At 45.7% G+C, this 19978-nt stretch overlaps 1 protein-coding gene across 1 annotated transcript in view; it reads right to left on the reverse strand.

Moving 5' to 3' along the window:
* The window catches only part of galnt16 (UDP-N-acetyl-alpha-D-galactosamine:polypeptide N-acetylgalactosaminyltransferase 16), a 397157-nt gene that overhangs the window by 10124 nt on the left and 367055 nt on the right, over positions 1-19978 (reverse strand). The window lies entirely within an intron of this gene.

The raw sequence follows: 19978 nt of genomic DNA on the forward strand, positions 1-19978 counted from the left end.
GGAGGAAGAAATGGGACCACATCAACATAACTAGCTACCTGATAGGCAGTGTGGGGACCACATCAACATAACTAGCTACCTGATAGGCAGTGTGGAGACCACATCAACATAACTAGCTACCTGATAGGCAGTGTGGAGACCACATCAACATAACCAGCTACCTGATAGGCAGTGTGGGGACCACATCAACATAACTACTGTAGCTACCTGATAGGCAGGGTGGAGACCACATCAACATAACTACTGTAGCTACCTGATAGGCAGTGTGGAGACCACATCAACATAACTACTGTAGCTACCAGACAGGCAGTGTGGAGACCACATCAACATAACTAGCTATCTGAGAGGCAGTGTGGAGACCACATCAACATAACTACTGTAGCTACCTGATAGGCAGTGTGGGGACCACATCAACATAACTACTGTAGCTAACTGATAGGCAGTGTGGAGACCACATCAACATAACTACTGTAGCTACCTGATAGGCAGTGTGGGGACCACATCAACATAACTATCTACCTGATAGGCAGTGTGGAGACCACATCAACATAACTACTGTAGCTACCTGATTGGCAGTGTGGATACCACATCAACAGAACTAGCTACCTGATAGGCAATGTGGGGACCACATCAACATAACTACTGTATCTACCTGATAGGCAGTGTGGATACCACATCAACATAACTATTGTAGCTACCTGATAGGCAGTGTGGAGACCACATCAACATAACTAGCTACCTGATAGGCAGTGTGGAGACCACATCAACATAACTAGCTACCTGATAGGCAGTGTGGAGACCACATCAACATAACTAGCTACCTGATAGGCAGTGTGGGGACCACATCAACATAACTACTGTAGCTACCTGATAGGCAGGGTGGAGACCACATCAACATAACTACTGTAGCTACCTGATAGGCAGTGTGGAGACCACATCAACATAACTACTGTAGCTACCTGATAGGCAGTGTGGAGACCACATCAACATAACTAGCTATCTGAGAGGCAGTGTGGAGACCACATCAACATAACTACTGTAGCTACCTGATAGGCAGTGTGGGGACCACATCAACATAACTACTGTAGCTAACTGATAGGCAGTGTGGAGACCACATCAACATAACTACTGTAGCTACCTGATAGCCAGTGTGGGGACCACATCAACATAACTACTGAAGCTACCTGATAGGCAGTGTGGAGACCATATCAACATAACGAGCTACCAGATAGGCAGTGTGGAGACCACATCAACATAACTACTGTAGCTACCTGATAGGCAGTGTGGAGACCACATCAACATAACTAGCTATCTGAGAGGCAGTGTGGAGACCATATCAACATAACGAGCTACCAGATAGGCAGTTTGGAGACCACATCAACATAACTACTGTAGCTACCTGATAGGCAGTGTGGAGACCACATCAACATAACTAGCTATCTGAGAGGCAGTGTGGAGACCACATCAACATAACTACTGTAGCTACCTGATAGGCAGTGTGGGGACCACATCAACATAACTACTGTAGCTAACTGATAGGCAGTGTGGAGACCACATCAACATAACTACTGTAGCTACCTGATTGGCAGTGTGGATACCACATCAACAGAACTAGCTACCTGATAGGCAATGTGGGGACCACATCAACATAACTACTGTATCTACCTGATAGGCAGTGTGGATACAACATCAACATAACTATTGTAGCTACCTGATTGGCAGTGTGGAGACCACATCAACATAACTAGCTACCTGATAGACAGTGTGGAGACCACATCAACATAACTACTGTAGCTACCTGATAGGCAGTGTGGGGACCAAATCAACATAACTACTGTAGCTACCTGATAGGCAGTGTGGGTACCACATCAACATAACTACTGTAGCTACTTGATAGGCAGTGTGGAGACCACATCAACATAACTAGCTACCTGATAGACAGTGTTGAGACCACATCAACATAACTACTGTAGCTACCTGATTGGCAGTGTGGATACCACATCAACAGAACTAGCTACCTGATAGGCAATATGGGGACCACATCAACATAACTACTGTATCTACCTGATAGGCAGTGTGGATACAACATCAACATAACTATTGTAGCTACCTGATTGGCAGTGTGGAGACCACATCAACATAACTAGCTACCTGATAGACAGTGTGGAGACCACATCAACATAACTACTGTAGCTACCTGATAGGCAGTGTGGGGAACACATCAACATAACTACTGAAGCTACCTGATAGGCAGTGTGGAGACCATATCAACATAACGAGCTACCAGATAGGCAGTGTGGAGACCACATCAACATAACTACTGTTGCTACCTGATAGGCAGTGTGGAGACCACATCAACATAACTACTGTAGCTACGTGATAGGCAGTGTGGAGACCACATCAACATAACTAGCTACCTGATAGGCAGTGTGGGGACCACATCAACATAACTACTGAAGCTATCTGATAGGCAGTGTGGAGACCATATCAACATAACGAGCTACCAGATAGGCAGTGTGGAGACCACATCAACATAACTAATGTAGCTACCTGATATGCAGTGTGGAGACCACATCAACATAACTACTGTAGCTACCTGATAGGCAGTGTGGAGACCACATCAACATAACTACTGTAGCTACCTGATAGGCAGTGTGGGGACCACATCAACATAACTACTGTAGCTACCTGATAGGCAGTGTGGAGACCACATCAACATAACTAGCTACCTGATAGGCAGTGTGGGGACCACATCAACATAACTACTGTAGCTACGTGATAGGCAGTGTGGAGACCACATCAACATAACTAGCTACCTGATAGGCAGTGTGGAGACCACATCAACATAACTACTGTAGCTACCTGATAGGCAGTGTGGAGACCACATCAACATAACTACTGTAGCTACCTGATAGGCAGTGTGGAGACCACATCAACATAACTACTGTAGCTACCTGATAGGCAGTGTGGAGACCACATCAACATAACTAGCTACCTGATAGGCAGTGTGGAAAACCACATCAACTTAACTACTGTAGCTACCTGATAGGCAGTGTGGAGACCACATCAATAAAACTACTGTAGCTACCTGATAGGCAGTGTGGAGACCACATCAACATAACTAATGTAGCTACCTGATAGGCAGTGTGGAGACCACATCAACATAACTAATGTAGCTACCTGATAGGCAGTGTGGAGACCACATCAACATAACTACTGTAGCTACCTGATAGGCAGTGTGGAGACCACATCAACATAACTAGCTACCTGATAGGCAGTGTGGAGACCACATCAACATAACTAGCTACCTGATAGGGAGTGTGGAGACCACATCAACATAACTAGCTACCTGATAGGCAGTGTGGAGACCACATCAACATAACTACTGTATCTACCTGATAGGCAGTGTGGGGACCACATCAACATAACTACTGTAGCTACCTGATAGGCAGTGTGGAGACCACATCAACATAACTACTGTAGCTACCTGATAGGCAGTGTGGAGACCACATCAACATAACTACTGTAGCTACCTGATAGGCAGTGTGGGGACCACATCAACATAACTAGCTACCTGATAGGCAGTGTGGGGACCACATCACCATAACTACTGTAGCTACCTGATAGGCAGTGTGGAGACCACATCAACATAACTACTGTAGCTACCTGATAGGCAGTGTGGAGACCACATCAACATAACTAGCTACCTGATAGGCAGTGTGGAGACCACATCAAAATCACTACTGTAGCTACCTGATAGGCAGTGTGGAGACCACATCAACATAACTACTGTAGCTACCTGATAGGCAGTGTGTAGACCACATCAACATAACTAGCTATCTGATAGGCAGTGTGGAGACCACATCAACATAACTACTGTAGCTACCTCATAGGCAGTGTGGAGACCACATCAACATAACTACTGTAGCTACATGATAGGCAGTGTGGGGTCCACATCAAAATAAATAGCTACCTGATAGGCAATGTGGGGACCACATCAACATAACTACTGTAGCTACCTGATAGGCAGTGTGGAGACCACATCAACATAACTACTGTAGCTACCTGATAGGCAGTGTGGAGACCACATCAACATAACTACTGTAGCTACCTGATAGGCAGTGTGGGGACCACAACAACATAACTACTGTAGCTACCTGATAGGCAGTGTGGAGACCACATCAACATAACTAGCTACCTGATAGGCAGTGTGGGGACCACATCAACATAACTACTGTAGCTACCTGATAGACAGTGTGGAGACCACATCAACATAACTACTGTAGCTACCTGATAGGCAGTGTGGAGACCACATCAACATAACTACTGTAGCTACCTGATAGGCAGTGTGGGGACCACATCAACATAACTAGCTACCTGATAGGCAGTGTGGGGACCACATCACCGTAGCTACCTGATAGGCAGTGTGGAGACCACATCAACATAACTACTGTAGCTACCTGATAGGCAGTGTGGGGACCACATCAACATAACTAGCTACCTGATAGGCAGTGTGGAGACCACATCAACATAACTACTGTAGCTACCTGATAGGCAGTGTGGAGACCACATCAACATAACTAGCTACCTGATAGGCAGTGTGGGGACCACATCAACATAACTACTGTAGCTACGTGATAGGCAGTGTGGAGACCACATCAACATAACTAGCTACCTGATAGGCAGTGTGGAGACCACATCAACATAACTAATGTAGCTACCTGATAGGCAGTGTGGGGACCACATCAACATAACTACTGTAGCTACCTGGTAGGCAGTGTGGAGACCACATCAACATAACTACTGTAGCTACCTGATAGGCAGTGTGGAGACCACATCAACATAACTACTGTAGCTACCTGATAGGCAGTGTGGAGACCACATCAATAAAACTACTGTAGCTACCTGATAGGCAGTGTGGAGACCACATCAACATAACTAATGTGTCTACCTGATAGGCAGTGTGGAGACCACATCAACATAACTAATGTAGCTACCTGATAGGCAGTGTGGAGACCACATCAACATAACTACTGTAGCTACCTGATAGGCAGTGTGGAGACCACATCAACATAACTAGCTACCTGATAGGCAGTGTGGAGACCACATCAACATAACTAGCTACCTGATAGGCAGTGTGGAGACCACATCAACATAACTAGCTACCTGATAGGCAGTGTGGAAACCACATCAACATAACTACTGTATCTACCTGATAGGCAGTGTGGGGACCACGTCAACATAACTACTGTAGCTACCTGATAGGCAGTGTGGAGACCACATCAACATAACTACTGTAGCTACCTGATAGGCAGTGTGGAGACCACATCAACATAACTACTGTAGCTACCTGATAGGCAGTGTAGGGACCACATCAACATAACTAGCTACCTGATAGGCAGTGTGGTGACCACATCACCATACCTACTGTAGCTACCTGATAGGCAGTGTGGGGACCACATCAACATAACTACTGAAGCTATCTGATAGGCAGTGTGGAGACCATATCAACATAACGAGCTACCAGATAGGCAGTGTGGAGACCACATCAACATAACTAATGTAGCTACCTGATAGGCAGTGTGGAGACCACATCAACATAACTACTGTAGCTACCTGATAGGCAGTGTGGAGACCACATCAACATAACTACTGTAGCTACCTGATAGGCAGTGTGGGGACCACATCAACATAACTACTGTAGCTACCTGATAGGCAGTGTGGGGACCACATCAACATAACTACTGTAGCTACCTGATAGGCAGTGTGGAGACCACATCAACATAACTAGCTACCTGATAGGCAGTGTGGGGACCATATCAACATAACTACTGTAGCTACGTGATAGGCAGTGTGGAGACCACATCAACATAACTAGCTACCTGATAGGCAGTGTGGAGACCACATCAACATAACTACTGTAGCTACCTGATAGGCAGTGTGGGGACCACATCAACATAACTACTGTAGCTACCTGATAGGCAGTGTGGAGACCACATCAACATAACTACTGTAGCTACCTGATAGGCAGTGTGGAGACCACATCAACATAACTACTGTAGCTACCTGATAGGCAGTGTGGAGACCACATCAACATAACTAGCTACCTGATAGGCAGTGTGGAGACCACATCAACATAACTACTGTAGCTACCTGATAGGCAGTGTGGAGACCACATCAATAAAACTACTGTAGCTACCTGATAGGCAGTGTGGAGACCACATCAACATAACTAATGTAGCTACCTGATAGGCAGTGTGGAGACCACATCAACATAACTAATGTAGCTACCTGATAGGCAGTGTGGAGACCACATCAACATAACTACTGTAGCTACCTGATAGGCAGTGTGGAGACCACATCAACATAACTAGCTACCTGATAGGCAGTGTGGAGACCACATCAACATAACTAGCTACCTGATAGGCAGTGTGGAGACCACATCAACATAACTAGCTACCTGATAGGCAGTGTGGAGACCACATCAACATAACTACTGTATCTACCTGATAGGCAGTGTGGGGACCACATCAACATAACTACTGTAGCTACCTGATTGGCAGTGTGGATACCACATCAACATAACTAGCTACCTGATAGGCAGTGTGGAGACCACATCAACATAACTAGCTACCTGATAGGCAGTGTGGAGACCACATCAACATAACTAGCTACCTGATAGGCAGTGTGGAAACCACATCAACATAACTACTGTATCTACGTGATAGGCAGTGTGGAGACCACATCAACATAACTAGCTACCTGATAGGCAGTGTGGAGACCACATCAACATAACTAATGTAGCTACCTGATAGGCAGTGTGGGGACCACATCAACATAACTACTGTAGCTACCTGGTAGGCAGTGTGGAGACCACATCAACATAACTACTGTAGCTACCTGATAGGCAGTGTGGAGACCACATCAACATAACTACTGTAGCTACCTGATAGGCAGTGTGGAGACCACATCAATAAAACTACTGTAGCTACCTGATAGGCAGTGTGGAGACCACATCAACATAACTAATGTGTCTACCTGATAGGCAGTGTGGAGACCACATCAACATAACTAATGTAGCTACCTGATAGGCAGTGTGGAGACCACATCAACATAACTACTGTAGCTACCTGATAGGCAGTGTGGAGACCACATCAACATAACTAGCTACCTGATAGGCAGTGTGGAGACCACATCAACATAACTAGCTACCTGATAGGCAGTGTGGAAACCACATCAACATAACTACTGTATCTACCTGATAGGCAGTGTGGGGACCACGTCAACATAACTACTGTAGCTACCTGATAGGCAGTGTGGAGACCACATCAACATAACTACTGTAGCTACCTGATAGGCAGTGTGGAGACCACATCAACATAACTACTGTAGCTACCTGATAGGCAGTGTAGGGACCACATCAACATAACTAGCTACCTGATAGGCAGTGTGGTGACCACATCACCATACCTACTGTAGCTACCTGATAGGCAGTGTGGGGACCACATCAACATAACTACTGAAGCTATCTGATAGGCAGTGTGGAGACCATATCAACATAACGAGCTACCAGATAGGCAGTGTGGAGACCACATCAACATAACTAATGTAGCTACCTGATAGGCAGTGTGGAGACCACATCAACATAACTACTGTAGCTACCTGATAGGCAGTGTGGAGACCACATCAACATAACTACTGTAGCTACCTGATAGGCAGTGTGGGGACCACATCAACATAACTACTGTAGCTACCTGATAGGCAGTGTGGGGACCACATCAACATAACTACTGTAGCTACCTGATAGGCAGTGTGGAGACCACATCAACATAACTAGCTACCTGATAGGCAGTGTGGGGACCATATCAACATAACTACTGTAGCTACGTGATAGGCAGTGTGGAGACCACATCAACATAACTAGCTACCTGATAGGCAGTGTGGAGACCACATCAACATAACTACTGTAGCTACCTGATAGGCAGTGTGGGGACCACATCAACATAACTACTGTAGCTACCTGATAGGCAGTGTGGAGACCACATCAACATAACTACTGTAGCTACCTGATAGGCAGTGTGGAGACCACATCAACATAACTACTGTAGCTACCTGATAGGCAGTGTGGAGACCACATCAACATAACTAGCTACCTGATAGGCAGTGTGGAGACCACATCAACATAACTACTGTAGCTACCTGATAGGCAGTGTGGAGACCACATCAATAAAACTACTGTAGCTACCTGATAGGCAGTGTGGAGACCACATCAACATAACTAATGTAGCTACCTGATAGGCAGTGTGGAGACCACATCAACATAACTAATGTAGCTACCTGATAGGCAGTGTGGAGACCACATCAACATAACTACTGTAGCTACCTGATAGGCAGTGTGGAGACCACATCAACATAACTAGCTACCTGATAGGCAGTGTGGAGACCACATCAACATAACTAGCTACCTGATAGGCAGTGTGGAGACCACATCAACATAACTAGCTACCTGATAGGCAGTGTGGAGACCACATCAACATAACTACTGTATCTACCTGATAGGCAGTGTGGGGACCACATCAACATAACTACTGTAGCTACCTGATTGGCAGTGTGGATACCACATCAACATAACTAGCTACCTGATAGGCAGTGTGGAGACCACATCAACATAACTAGCTACCTGATAGGCAGTGTGGAGACCACATCAACATAACTAGCTACCTGATAGGCAGTGTGGAGACCACATCAACATAACTAGCTACCTGATAGGCAGTGTGGGGACCACATCAACATAACTACTGTAGCTACCTGATAGGCAGGGTGGAGACCACATCAACATAACTACTGTAGCTACCTGATAGGCAGTGTGGAGACCACATCAACATAACTACTGTAGCTACCTGATAGGCAGTGTGGAGACCACATCAACATAACTAGCTATCTGAGAGGCAGTGTGGAGACCACATCAACATAACTACTGTAGCTACCTGATAGGCAGTGTGGGGACCACATCAACATAACTACTGTAGCTAACTGATAGGCAGTGTGGAGACCACATCAACATAACTACTGTAGCTACCTGATAGCCAGTGTGGGGACCACATCAACATAACTACTGAAGCTACCTGATAGGCAGTGTGGAGACCATATCAACATAACGAGCTACCAGATAGGCAGTGTGGAGACCACATCAACATAACTACTGTAGCTACCTGATAGGCAGTGTGGAGACCACATCAACATAACTAGCTATCTGAGAGGCAGTGTGGAGACCATATCAACATAACGAGCTACCAGATAGGCAGTGTGGAGACCACATCAACATAACTACTGTAGCTACCTGATAGGCAGTGTGGAGACCACATCAACATAACTAGCTATCTGAGAGGCAGTGTGGAGACCACATCAACATAACTACTGTAGCTACCTGATAGGCAGTGTGGGGACCACATCAACATAACTACTGTAGCTACCTGATTGGCAGTGTGGATACCACATCAACAGAACTAGCTACCTGATAGGCAATGTGGGGACCACATCAACATAACTACTGTATCTACCTGATAGGCAGTGTGGATACAACATCAACATAACTATTGTAGCTACCTGATTGGCAGTGTGGAGACCACATCAACATAACTAGCTACCTGATAGACAGTGTGGAGACCACATCAACATAACTACTGTAGCTACCTGATAGGCAGTGTGGGGACCAAATCAACATAACTACTGTAGCTACCTGATAGGCAGTGTGGGTACCACATCAACATAACTACTGTAGCTACTTGATAGGCAGTGTGGAGACCACATCAACATAACTAGCTACCTGATAGACAGTGTTGAGACCACATCAACATAACTACTGTAGCTACCTGATTGGCAGTGTGGATACCACATCAACAGAACTAGCTACCTGATAGGCAATATGGGGACCACATCAACATAACTACTGTATCTACCTGATAGGCAGTGTGGATACAACATCAACATAACTATTGTAGCTACCTGATTGGCAGTGTGGAGACCACATCAACATAACTAGCTACCTGATAGACAGTGTGGAGACCACATCAACATAACTACTGTAGCTACCTGATAGGCAGTGTGGGGAACACATCAACATAACTACTGTAGCTACCTGATAGCCAGTGTGGGGACCACATCAACATAACTACTGAAGCTACCTGATAGGCAGTGTGGAGACCATATCAACATAACGAGCTACCAGATAGGCAGTGTGGAGACCACATCAACATAACTACTGTTGCTACCTGATAGGCAGTGTGGAGACCACATCAACATAACTACTGTAGCTACGTGATAGGCAGTGTGGAGACCACATCAACATAACTAGCTACCTGATAGGCAGTGTGGAGACCACATCAACATAACTACTGAAGCTATCTGATAGGCAGTGTGGAGACCATATCAACATAACGAGCTACCAGATAGGCAGTGTGGAGACCACATCAACATAACTAATGTAGCTACCTGATATGCAGTGTGGAGACCACATCAACATAACTACTGTAGCTACCTGATAGGCAGTGTGGAGACCACATCAACATAACTACTGTAGCTACCTGATAGGCAGTGTGGGGACCACATCAACATAACTACTGTAGCTACCTGATAGGCAGTGTGGAGACCACATCAACATAACTAGCTACCTGATAGGCAGTGTGGGGACCACATCAACATAACTACTGTAGCTACGTGATAGGCAGTGTGGAGACCACATCAACATAACTAGCTACCTGATAGGCAGTATGGAGACCACATCAACATAACTACTGTAGCTACCTGATAGGCAGTGTGGAGACCACATCAACATAACTACTGTAGCTACCTGATAGGCAGTGTGGAGACCACATCAACATAACTACTGTAGCTACCTGATAGGCAGTGTGGAGACCACATCAACATAACTAGCTACCTGATAGGCAGTGTGGAAAACCACATCAACTTAACTACTGTAGCTACCTGATAGGCAGTGTGGAGACCACATCAATAAAACTACTGTAGCTACCTGATAGGCAGTGTGGAGACCACATCAACATAACTAATGTAGCTACCTGATAGGCAGTGTGGAGACCACATCAACATAACTAATGTAGCTACCTGATAGGCAGTGTGGAGACCACATCAACATAACTACTGTAGCTACCTGATAGGCAGTGTGGAGACCACATCAACATAACTAGCTACCTGATAGGCAGTGTGGAGACCACATCAACATAACTAGCTACCTGATAGGGAGTGTGGAGACCACATCAACATAACTAGCTACCTGATAGGCAGTGTGGAGACCACATCAACATAACTACTGTATCTACCTGATAGGCAGTGTGGGGACCACATCAACATAACTACTGTAGCTACCTGATAGGCAGTGTGGAGACCACATCAACATAACTACTGTAGCTACCTGATAGGCAGTGTGGAGACCACATCAACATAACTACTGTAGCTACCTGATAGGCAGTGTGGGGACCACATCAACATAACTAGCTACCTGATAGGCAGTGTGGGGACCACATCACCATAACTACTGTAGCTACCTGATAGGCAGTGTGGAGACCACATCAACATAACTACTGTAGCTACCTGATAGGCAGTTTGGAGACCACATCAACATAACTAGCTACCTGATAGGCAGTGTGGAGACCACATCAAAATCACTACTGTAGCTACCTGATAGGCAGTGTGGAGACCACATCAACATAACTACTGTAGCTACCTGATAGGCAGTGTGTAGACCACATCAACATAACTAGCTATCTGATAGGCAGTGTGGAGACCACATCAACATAACTACTGTAGCTACCTCATAGGCAGTGTGGAGACCACATCAACATAACTACTCTAGCTACATGATAGGCAGTGTGGGGTCCACATCAAAATAAATAGCTACCTGATAGGCAATGTGGGGACCACATCAACATAACTACTGTAGCTACCTGATAGGCAGTGTGGAGACCACATCAACATAACTACTGTAGCTACCTGATAGGCAGTGTGGAGACCACATCAACATAACTACTGTGGCTACCTGATACGCAGTGTGGGGACCACAACAACATAACTACTGTAGCTACCTGATAGGCAGTGTGGAGACCACATCAACATAACTAGCTACCTGATAGGCAGTGTGGGGACCACATCAACATAACTACTGTAGCTACCTGATAGACAGTGTGGAGACCACATCAACATAACTACTGTAGCTACCTGATAGGCAGTGTGGAGACCACATCAACATAACTACTGTAGCTACCTGATAGGCAGTGTGGGGACCACATCAACATAACTAGCTACCTGATAGGCAGTGTGGGGACCACATCACCGTAGCTACCTGATAGGCAGTGTGGAGACCACATCAACATAACTACTGTAGCTACCTGATAGGCAGTGTGGGGACCACATCAACATAACTAGCTACCTGATAGGCAGTGTGGAGACCACATCAACATAACTACTGTAGCTACCTGATAGGCAGTGTGGAGACCACATCAACATAACTAGCTACCTGATAGGCAGTGTGGGGACCACATCAACATAACTACTGTAGCTACGTGATAGGCAGTGTGGAGACCACATCAACATAACTAGCTACCTGATAGGCAGTGTGGAGACCACATCAACATAACTAATGTAGCTACCTGATAGGCAGTGTGGGGACCACATCAACATAACTACTGTAGCTACCTGGTAGGCAGTGTGGAGACCACATCAACATAACTACTGTAGCTACCTGATAGGCAGTGTGGAGACCACATCAACATAACTACTGTAGCTACCTGATAGGCAGTGTGGAGACCACATCAATAAAACTACTGTAGCTACCTGATAGGCAGTGTGGAGACCACATCAACATAACTAATGTGTCTACCTGATAGGCAGTGTGGAGACCACATCAACATAACTAATGTAGCTACCTGATAGGCAGTGTGGAGACCACATCAACATAACTACTGTAGCTACCTGATAGGCAGTGTGGAGACCACATCAACATAACTAGCTACCTGATAGGCAGTGTGGAGACCACATCAACATAACTAGCTACCTGATAGGCAGTGTGGAGACCACATCAACATAACTAGCTACCTGATAGGCAGTGTGGAAACCACATCAACATAACTACTGTAGCTACCTGATAGGCAGTGTGGGGACCACATCAACATAACTAGCTACCTGATAGGCAGTGTGGTGACCACATCACCATACCTACTGTAGCTACCTGATAGGCAGTGTGGGGACCACATCAACATAACTACTGAAGCTATCTGATAGGCAGTGTGGAGACCATATCAACATAACGAGCTACCAGATAGGCAGTGTGGAGACCACATCAACATAACTAATGTAGCTACCTGATAGGCAGTGTGGAGACCACATCAACATAACTACTGTAGCTACCTGATAGGCAGTGTGGAGACCACATCAACATAACTACTGTAGCTACCTGATAGGCAGTGTGGGGACCACATCAACATAACTACTGTAGCTACCTGATAGGCAGTGTGGGGACCACATCAACATAACTACTGTAGCTACCTGATAGGCAGTGTGGAGACCACATCAACATAACTAGCTACCTGATAGGCAGTGTGGGGACCATATCAACATAACTACTGTAGCTACGTGATAGGCAGTGTGGAGACCACATCAACATAACTAGCTACCTGATAGGCAGTGTGGAGACCACATCAACATAACTACTGTAGCTACCTGATAGGCAGTGTGGGGACCACATCAACATAACTACTGTAGCTACCTGATAGGCAGTGTGGAGACCACATCAACATAACTACTGTAGCTACCTGATAGGCAGTGTGGAGACCACATCAACATAACTACTGTAGCTACCTGATAGGCAGTGTGGAGACCACATCAACATAACTAGCTACCTGATAGGCAGTGTGGAGACCACATCAACATAACTACTGTAGCTACCTGATAGGCAGTGTGGAGACCACATCAATAAAACTACTGTAGCTACCTGATAGGCAGTGTGGAGACCACATCAACATAACTAATGTAGCTACCTGATAGGCAGTGTGGAGACCACATCAACATAACTAATGTAGCTACCTGATAGGCAGTGTGGAGACCACATCAACATAACTACTGTAGCTACCTGATAGGCAGTGTGGAGACCACATCAACATAACTAGCTACCTGATAGGCAGTGTGGAGACCACATCAACATAACTAGCTACCTGATAGGCAGTGTGGAGACCACATCAACATAACTAGCTACCTGATAGGCAGTGTGGAGACCACATCAACATAACTACTGTATCTACCTGATAGGCAGTGTGGGGACCACATCAACATAACTACTGTAGCTACCTGATTGGCAGTGTGGATACCACATCAACATAACTAGCTACCTGATAGGCAGTGTGGAGACCACATCAACATAACTAGCTACCTGATAGGCAGTGTGGAGACCACATCAACATAACTAGCTACCTGATAGGCAGTGTGGAGACCACATCAACATAACTAGCTACCTGATAGGCAGTGTGGGGACCACATCAACATAACTACTGTAGCTACCTGATAGGCAGGGTGGAGACCACATCAACATAACTACTGTAGCTACCTGATAGGCAGTGTGGAGACCACATCAACATAACTACTGTAGCTACCTGATAGGCAGTGTGGAGACCACATCAACATAACTAGCTATCTGAGAGGCAGTGTGGAGACCACATCAACATAACTACTGTAGCTACCTGATAGGCAGTGTGGGGACCACATCAACATAACTACTGTAGCTAACTGATAGGCAGTGTGGAGACCACATCAACATAACTACTGTAGCTACCTGATAGCCAGTGTGGGGACCACATCAACATAACTACTGAAGCTACCTGATAGGCAGTGTGGAGACCATATCAACATAACGAGCTACCAGATAGGCAGTGTGGAGACCACATCAACATAACTACTGTAGCTACCTGATAGGCAGTGTGGAGACCACATCAACATAACTAGCTATCTGAGAGGCAGTGTGGAGACCATATCAACATAACGAGCTACCAGATAGGCAGTGTGGAGACCACATCAACATAACTACTGTAGCTACCTGATAGGCAGTGTGGAGACCACATCAACATAACTAGCTATCTGAGAGGCAGTGTGGAGACCACATCAACATAACTACTGTAGCTACCTGATAGGCAGTGTGGGGACCACATCAACATAACTACTGTAGCTACCTGATTGGCAGTGTGGATACCACATCAACAGAACTAGCTACCTGATAGGCAATGTGGGGACCACATCAACATAACTACTGTATCTACCTGATAGGCAGTGTGGATACAACATCAACATAACTATTGTAGCTACCTGATTGGCAGTGTGGAGACCACATCAACATAACTAGCTACCTGATAGACAGTGTGGAGACCACATCAACATAACTACTGTAGCTACCTGATAGGCAGTGTGGGGACCAAATCAACATAACTACTGTAGCTACCTGATAGGCAGTGTGGGTACCACATCAACATAACTACTGTAGCTACTTGATAGGCAGTGTGGAGACCACATCAACATAACTAGCTACCTGATAGACAGTGTTGAGACCACATCAACATAACTACTGTAGCTACCTGATTGGCAGTGTGGATACCACATCAACAGAACTAGCTACCTGATAGGCAATATGGGGACCACATCAACATAACTACTGTATCTACCTGATAGGCAGTGTGGATACAACATCAACATAACTATTGTAGCTACCTGATTGGCAGTGTGGAGACCACATCAACATAACTAGCTACCTGATAGACAGTGTGGAGACCACATCAACATAACTACTGTAGCTACCTGATAGGCAGTGTGGGGAACACATCAACATAACTACTGTAGCTACCTGATAGCCAGTGTGGGGACCACATCAACATAACTACTGAAGCTACCTGATAGGCAGTGTGGAGACCATATCAACATAACGAGCTACCAGATAGGCAGTGTGGAGACCACATCAACATAACTACTGTTGCTACCTGATAGGCAGTGTGGAGACCACATCAACATAACTACTGTAGCTACGTGATAGGCAGTGTGGAGACCACATCAACATAACTAGCTACCTGATAGGCAGTGTGGAGACCACATCAACATAACTACTGAAGCTATCTGATAGGCAGTGTGGAGACCATATCAACATAACGAGCTACCAGATAGGCAGTGTGGAGACCACATCAACATAACTAATGTAGCTACCTGATATGCAGTGTGGAGACCACATCAACATAACTACTGTAGCTACCTGATAGGCAGTGTGGAGACCACATCAACATAACTACTGTAGCTACCTGATAGGCAGTGTGGGGACCACATCAACATAACTACTGTAGCTACCTGATAGGCAGTGTGGAGACCACATCAACATAACTAGCTACCTGATAGGCAGTGTGGGGACCACATCAACATAACTACTGTAGCTACGTGATAGGCAGTGTGGAGACCACATCAACATAACTAGCTACCTGATAGGCAGTATGGAGACCACATCAACATAACTACTGTAGCTACCTGATAGGCAGTGTGGAGACCACATCAACATAACTACTGTAGCTACCTGATAGGCAGTGTGGAGACCACATCAACATAACTACTGTAGCTACCTGATAGGCAGTGTGGAGACCACATCAACATAACTAGCTACCTGATAGGCAGTGTGGAAAACCACATCAACTTAACTACTGTAGCTACCTGATAGGCAGTGTGGAGACCACATCAATAAAACTACTGTAGCTACCTGATAGGCAGTGTGGAGACCACATCAACATAACTAATGTAGCTACCTGATAGGCAGTGTGGAGACCACATCAACATAACTAATGTAGCTACCTGATAGGCAGTGTGGAGACCACATCAACATAACTACTGTAGCTACCTGATAGGCAGTGTGGAGACCACATCAACATAACTAGCTACCTGATAGGCAGTGTGGAGACCACATCAACATAACTAGCTACCTGATAGGGAGTGTGGAGACCACATCAACATAACTAGCTACCTGATAGGCAGTGTGGAGACCACATCAACATAACTACTGTATCTACCTGATAGGCAGTGTGGGGACCACATCAACATAACTACTGTAGCTACCTGATAGGCAGTGTGGAGACCACATCAACATAACTACTGTAGCTACCTGATAGGCAGTGTGGAGACCACATCAACATAACTACTGTAGCTACCTGATAGGCAGTGTGGGGACCACATCAACATAACTAGCTACCTGATAGGCAGTGTGGGGACCACATCACCATAACTACTGTAGCTACCTGATAGGCAGTGTGGAGACCACATCAACATAACTACTGTAGCTACCTGATAGGCAGTTTGGAGACCACATCAACATAACTAGCTACCTGATAGGCAGTGTGGAGACCACATCAAAATCACTACTGTAGCTACCTGATAGGCAGTGTGGAGACCACATCAACATAACTACTGTAGCTACCTGATAGGCAGTGTGTAGACCACATCAACATAACTAGCTATCTGATAGGCAGTGTGGAGACCACATCAACATAACTACTGTAGCTACCTCATAGGCAGTGTGGAGACCACATCAACATAACTACTCTAGCTACATGATAGGCAGTGTGGGGTCCACATCAAAATAAATAGCTACCTGATAGGCAATGTGGGGACCACATCAACATAACTACTGTAGCTACCTGATAGGCAGTGTGGAGACCACATCAACATAACTACTGTAGCTACCTGATAGGCAGTGTGGAGACCACATCAACATAACTACTGTGGCTACCTGATACGCAGTGTGGGGACCACAACAACATAACTACTGTAGCTACCTGATAGGCAGTGTGGAGACCACATCAACATAACTAGCTACCTGATAGGCAGTGTGGGGACCACATCAACATAACTACTGTAGCTACCTGATAGACAGTGTGGAGACCACATCAACATAACTACTGTAGCTACCTGATAGGCAGTGTGGAGACCACATCAACATAACTACTGTAGCTACCTGATAGGCAGTGTGGGGACCACATCAACATAACTAGCTACCTGATAGGCAGTGTGGGGACCACATCACCGTAGCTACCTGATAGGCAGTGTGGAGACCACATCAACATAACTACTGTAGCTACCTGATAGGCAGTGTGGGGACCACATCAACATAACTAGCTACCTGATAGGCAGTGTGGAGACCACATCAACATAACTACTGTAGCTACCTGATAGGCAGTGTGGAGACCACATCAACATAACTAGCTACCTGATAGGCAGTGTGGGGACCACATCAACATAACTACTGTAGCTACGTGATAGGCAGTGTGGAGACCACATCAACATAACTAGCTACCTGATAGGCAGTGTGGAGACCACATCAACATAACTAATGTAGCTACCTGATAGGCAGTGTGGGGACCACATCAACATAACTACTGTAGCTACCTGGTAGGCAGTGTGGAGACCACATCAACATAACTACTGTAGCTACCTGATAGGCAGTGTGGAGACCACATCAACATAACTACTGTAGCTACCTGATAGGCAGTGTGGAGACCACATCAATAAAACTACTGTAGCTACCTGATAGGCAGTGTGGAGACCACATCAACATAACTAATGTGTCTACCTGATAGGCAGTGTGGAGACCACATCAACATAACTAATGTAGCTACCTGATAGGCAGTGTGGAGACCACATCAACATAACTACTGTAGCTACCTGATAGGCAGTGTGGAGACCACATCAACATAACTAGCTACCTGATAGGCAGTGTGGAGACCACATCAACATAACTAGCTACCTGATAGGCAGTGTGGAGACCACATCAACATAACTAGCTACCTGATAGGCAGTGTGGAAACCACATCAACATAACTACTGTATCTACCTGATAGGCAGTGTGGGGACCACGTCAACATAACTACTGTAGCTACCTGATAGGCAGTGTGGAGACCACATCAACATAACTACTGTAGCTACCTGATAGGCAGTGTGGAGACCACATCAACATAACTACTGTAGCTACCTGATAGGCAGTGTAGGGACCACATCAACATAACTAGCTACCTGATAGGCAGTGTGGTGACCACATCACCATACCTACTGTAGCTACCTGATAGGCAGTGTGGGGACCACATCAACATAACTACTGAAGCTATCTGATAGGCAGTGTGGAGACCATATCAACATAACGAGCTACCAGATAGGCAGTGTGGAGACCACATCAACATAACTAATGTAGCTACCTGATAGGCAGTGTGGAGACCACATCAACATAACTACTGTAGCTACCTGATAGGCAGTGTGGAGACCACATCAACATAACTACTGTAGCTACCTGATAGGCAGTGTGGGGACCACATCAACATAACTACTGTAGCTACCTGATAGGCAGTGTGGGGACCACATCAACATAACTACTGTAGCTACCTGATAGGCAGTGTGGAGACCACATCAACATAACTAGCTACCTGATAGGCAGTGTGGGGACCATATCAACATAACTACTGTAGCTACGTGATAGGCAGTGTGGAGACCACATCAACATAACTAGCTACCTGATAGGCAGTGTGGAGACCACATCAACATAACTACTGTAGCTACCTGATAGGCAGTGTGGGGACCACATCAACATAACTACTGTAGCTACCTGATAGGCAGTGTGGAGACCACATCAACATAACTACTGTAGCTACCTGATAGGCAGTGTGGAGACCACATCAACATAACTACTGTAGCTACCTGATAGGCAGTGTGGAGACCACATCAACATAACTAGCTACCTGATAGGCAGTGTGGAGACCACATCAACATAACTACTGTAGCTACCTGATAGGCAGTGTGGAGACCACATCAATAAAACTACTGTAGCTACCTGATAGGCAGTGTGGAGACCACATCAACATAACTAATGTAGCTACCTGATAGGCAGTGTGGAGACCACATCAACATAACT

This window comes from Salmo salar, chromosome 09 (assembly GCF_965601325.2).
Source record: "Salmo salar chromosome 09, fSalSal1, whole genome shotgun sequence".
NCBI classification, from domain to species: Eukaryota; Metazoa; Chordata; class Actinopteri; order Salmoniformes; family Salmonidae; genus Salmo; species Salmo salar.